This window comes from Bidens hawaiensis, unplaced genomic scaffold (genome assembly GCF_021521415.1).
Source record: "Bidens hawaiensis isolate Kalapana, Puna unplaced genomic scaffold, B.hawaiensis_p1.1 tig00000416_1, whole genome shotgun sequence".
NCBI classification, from domain to species: Eukaryota; Viridiplantae; Streptophyta; class Magnoliopsida; order Asterales; family Asteraceae; genus Bidens; species Bidens hawaiensis.
This window is the reverse complement of record NW_027491029.1, coordinates 1,888,551-1,894,418: the sequence shown is the minus strand read 5'-3', so window position 1 is coordinate 1,894,418 and position 5,868 is coordinate 1,888,551.

The window sequence follows — 5,868 nt, the reverse complement described above, 5'->3', positions numbered from 1 at the left end:
AGTTCTCCAGAGAACATGTTCCAGTTGTATTCACCAGCATCAGACATCATGGCATTATTCCCATTGTTATTTCCACTTTGCTGTGTAGTCCTCCCCTGACTACGTTCTACACGTGCATTAGTGCACTCCTTTGCAAAGTGTCCATTTTGTTGACAATTGTAACACCTCACCCTTGACTTATCAAATCCTGGCTTTCCACCTACGAACTTTTTGCCAGTCTTCTTCATGAAACGCTTCACTCTTCTGACTATCATCGCCATCTGCCACTGCAGATCCATCTCCTCCAGATCATCAGGATCGATCTGGTCATAGTCTTCTTCCAAAGCAGCAGGGTCCACAATCTTCCCTTGTATGTAGTTCTCGTAAGAAGCAATAAAAGATGCATAGAGTGCAAACTGCTCTTCAGCAGATTTGACACTCATTGGCATCTTAGAGTAGTTATTGCTTGAAGCACTGGGAGAGAAACTACTCTTGGATGCTTGAGGTTTCGAAGCACTTGATCCTCCAGCAACAAAGCAAACATCACCGTTCATGTTTACTGACACATTTCCTTCATGAGAAGAGTTAGAACCTGACTCTCCTTTGGAGTAGTAAGCAGCAGATTCAGACTTCGAACTTGAGCCTGAGTTAACTTTGGCACCATACATACCAGGGTCTTGAACCTGATCCGTTGGTGTCTCTTTACGAACCATATTAAGCTCAAAGGTTCTGAGCTTGTTTACTGCTGTCTCCAAGTCATAATCAGGAAAGTCTTTGTCTTCCCTCATTAGAACAGTGTACATTTCCCACTTCGGTGGGAGAGCATCGAGAAGCTTCTCAACTATTTCCTCCTCTCTGTAAGCAATAGAATAGTTGTTCAGCTCTGTCATTAGATGATAATATCGGGTGATAATATCATCGAGCGATTCGTTCTTCAAATACTTGAAGACAGAGAACTGAGTCTTTAACAGCTTAATCTTCGAGGCGCGAATACCCACGTTCCCTTCGAATCTATTCTCAAGAGCATCCCAAAGCTCTCGTGCAGAAGTGTACTTCCTGAATGTATGGAGAATCTCTTGAGGAAGAGCCATAGTAATTGCAGCATGGGCCTTGCTCTCGGCCTCATACATCTTTTTCTCTTCTTCCTCCATCTTGCTGTACTTCTTTACCACATCCCGACCTTCGTATTCCATTGTCGGTGGAATATATCCATCCTGGATGCACACCCACATCTTTGCATCTTGGTATTTAATATACTGAATGAACCTATCCTTCCACGCCACAAAGTCGGTTCCTTTCATCAACCTTGGGGCCTTAGTAGCCGACCCCGCTTCAACTTTCATTTTGACTAACTCTGAGATGTTAATCGGCGACATCTTCTCGAAAACAAGAAAAACCCGAAAAAAACAAAAATTCTTCCAAACAGTACTATAGGCGAAGTTAAGGATAACTTCGCTTAAGTGTTAACTTCGCTGGAAAATCCTTAAATTCGCGTGACTTGGCGAAGTTGAGAATAACTTCGCTTAAGGTAAGCGAACTTAGGAGGTAAGCGAAGTTGAGGTTAACTTCGCTTAGGCGAACTTATGAGGTAGGCGAAGTTGTGGTTAACTTCGCTCAACCTTATATCTTCGCCGAAACCCTACTTCCAGCGTCGGCAACTTCGCCTGAAGAACAACAACTTCGCCCGAAGAACACTGAAAATATTCAGATCTGTTTTCGACGATTTAGCAGTTTCCGGTCGGTGTGACGGCTTGAATATGACTGTATAAGGTGAGTATAACACAATATCAACGAAAACGCGTCCCGCGAATAGGTCAAACGAGACGTTTTCTACACCCGCGTGAAATCCCGAACCACACAATCGAGCCAAAGCTCTGATACCAATTGTAGGTTCCCGGACGGATCTTACACGGGATATCGCTATCTACGTAGGTGCGGAATCCCTGCGTAGGTAGTTACGAGCGTAGAATACGTAAAACAATCACACGCGATACAAACAAACACGTTATATATTATAACTTGAAACACGTCTATTACAGACTCTCGGCACGTTCACTGAACTCAACAACTGACTCCTCTCTCGTAACCTAAACAATCCGTCGGCTACAGTATATATAGACACGACAACTTCGCCCGATATGTTCAGGCGAAGTTGTCCATAACTTCGCTTGTTCAACAAGTTCGCCTAGGCGAACTTGTCGACAAATTCGCTTGTTCAACAAGTTCGCCTAAGCGAACTTGTTGACAACTTCGCTTACATACATAAACATAAACTTAAACATAATTACATTACAGACTCGATTACAAACGCTAGACTATGAACTACTGACATTTATGTACCAACACACTTGTTGATTGTTTCATAAAATAGGGTTTTGTTAGGTCATTTACTGTGTTTTTTTGACTAATTTGTGATTAAATTCGAATAAGATCATAGAAACAATAAAACTAATTAAATAAATAAAAGTGAGCTGCTAGCCTAGAAAGCTGTAAGGTGATAGGTTATTGATAGATCTTTGCTGGTCAGGATTGCTAGATTTAGTACTCCGTAAGGATTCCGTCTAGGTTTGATTGTCAACTTAGTCTATTAAGTCAGTTGAGTCTACTTAGCTATCTTTGATTTTCGCGCTGTAAGGTAGGATTTCATTATAAATATGCTTAAACATAAACAATTAAATAACCGTAAGGAAGTTTGATATTTAAAACTGGTGCGTCTTAGAACTTGTTCGAAACTCATAGGTGTCTTCTTGGAGGTTCTAGGGTTCTGTTCGGGTTTTCTGTCAAGGGTTTATCTTACGATCCCAGTTCCAAAACTTTAGTTCCCATTTAATCGATAGCCATAACTTAGGGGATTCTAGCCTAGGTAGTTACTTCCATCATCTGAATTAATCTAAGTAATTTATTAGTTTATTCATATATTAATTAATTAGGGTTTTAAGTTTATTAATAGAATAATCATTTTAGGTTAAGTAATCATTAGAGTTTATTATTTCATTAATTAGTGTTTACTTTTAGTTTAATATTATTTAGTTTAACCCCCCCCTAAACAATATTAATAAATAGTCGTGTCTTTTAGTCGAGTCTAATTTGCTAGTTACGTAATTTAGAGAGTCCCGTGGGTTCGATATCCGGACTTACTTAGCTATACTATAGTGGACCGGTACACTTGCCGGTTAGTAATTTAAGTTAAGTTTAAGAGTCTAGAGTATTACTTAGTGTCTAGTTTTAGCGTATTTTTATTTGACTACTTTTAGCACATCATTTGGTGTGATATTATTTGGCTTAATAAGTTTCACACCCTTACAGAACACTCCAGGAAGGTAACCGGGTCTCGAGGTTAATTGAGATTTATGCGCATTGCACTTCCATAGGCTCGCAAGCCTTGGTATCAAGGGTTCGGTAAACAAGTGCGTCCCTCTTACTGTTTACTACATATCCGTCCCACGAATCATCCTCAAGGAGAGGGGAGTAAAAGGTGGGATTTCTTAAGGAATTTCCCGATTAAAAATCGTCCTAGAGTTTTTAAAAAATAATTTACTTTAGAGTGAGGCATAGCCTCAGAATAAGTGTGTGCTTTTGTGTACAATTGTATATGATAAACAATATAAATATGCTAAGCTACGTACAAAAATTTTAACAAGCAGGGTGCAAGTATAAGAACACGTATAGAGACCCTAAGCATGCTACTAGGTCGTTATGTCTAACCACCTGTCTTATAGCCTTCGGCTCTGATACCAATCTGTCACACCCCAACCTACGGCGAAACATCCAGGGCGTGACGTTACTGTATCATAGCTTAGAAGACATTAAGTAAAATACACATGTAAATATCTAAATTATTCATTCAAATATCAAATTTCAAAAGCACAAACGTTGTCTCAATACCTTTACAAATAAATATTCAAAGCAACTTAAAATAAATGTGTTCTTCATTCATCAAAGAAACCTAAGGTATCATCTAGAATTCAATACTTGATTCATCCAATAAAGCTACCTGCGTCATGCGTGAAAATATATATATTTGTCAACATAAAGTTGAGCAAGTAAATCACAGTTTTGTGTATATATAATATTTAAAAAGACAATTCCATGCGATAATTTTAAATCACTACAACTAGTATAACAATAAGTAAACGTTGTCATTTCACCCGAATCATATTGATAACGAGTTATTTCGACGGCGTACGATCATACTATTGGGAATGAGGATGAGGATGAGATACCAACCATCACAACAAAAGCAAACACATAGTCACATTCACACGTATCAACTAATCGAGAAATTTGAATTCACGCATATATTGGAATCGTAGTGAAAATCTATAATAAGTTTGATTGTGAACGCATAACGCCCCCAAAAATGTAAAACGATAAAAAGGGGGATGTGAATTTACTTACCTTATAGAGTAGGATAAGTGAAGATGTGTTGGCGATAGAATATTAAACAAACAGCGATTTAGCTCCTCGAGATACATCGAAGAAAGACCCTATTTGTTAATGATAATATAAAAAAATAGTTATAACATATTTTACTACAAGACTTATGACGGATCTTGGATTTCGATGACGTTATTACTATGTAATTAGTCTTATTATCATACGGTTGTTGTGTTATTATTATTACTATTATTATTATTATTATTATTATTATTATTATTATTATTATTAGTATTTAATTATCATAATTATTGATTTGCGTTTAAGTTTGATAAGTAAAATAAATATTTTATATTAACGGAAAAGTTAAACAGAATATTTGAATATTTGATACAATTTGGTTCGTTAACGAGAGTCGTAAAAAGAAAATATACATCTTATTTATTAAGTGTATGTTTATAAGGTATATAGTTATATATATATATATGCAGACTCAATTATAAAATTTAAACAAGTATATTTACATAAATATGAAAAGAAAAGAGTTGTTTCGGAGTTCGTTTTGTCAACATAATGTTTATTTAATGTTTTGAACACCAAAAATAATAACAAAAATTACTAAGAAAAACGACAACAACAAAAAAGCAAAACCGAGCCTGGGGAGACTCGAATCCGCATCCCAAAGCCAATTCAAAGGTCTTAGCGTATATGCACCTTCCACTGGGGCAGGTGTCTAACACGTTAATATCTTGAAACCCATTTAATATATATTGTATCTAATTTACGTTCTTTCCCCTTATGACCCCCAGAACTGAAATTGTCCAATTCGTACATAGATTGGTTAAATTGAGTTGGGGTTATCCTTAAATGGTTAAAGGAGATCATGAAGCATGCTTTTATTACCTGTTATGGTGAAGAATTGACGGGGAACAAAGAACAAGTGGCACGGCTCTGGTTTGGTATTGAACGATCTTGTCGACGGCTGGTGTGATAAAATTAAGTTAGGGTTTAGATGCGTCTGACAATAAGGAAGGCGCGGTATCGTTTAATTGAATTATACTGGCGTTTTTATAGTGTTTTAGGGACATCTAGGCCGCGGGTCGTTATAATCGAATTAGCTGTTAATTGGTCATATTTCTATAATTAAAAACGTCGGTAGGATGCGATTAAGGTAGGCTAATGATTTGATTTCGTCAATTACTTGATTTATCCCGTAAATTATGGTATAAGAAATGCTGGTGGGGGGGGGGGGTATATCGGTGACGGGAGAGGGAGAAAGGGGGGGGGAGGAAATGTATTTTGTTTATTTACACATTGGTCTTTGATCTATGGTGTTGGATGCATAAGGGGATTAAGGTTGGTTGGAGATTGTTTTGGTACAATATTATAATTATAATCAAATAAATAAATAAATAAAATACTAAACAATTGCGGGATTTATTGATAAAATATCCGAACCCGGGTCGGGTAATGATTACAAGTACGAAAGATTCGAAAACCCAAAATGTTACA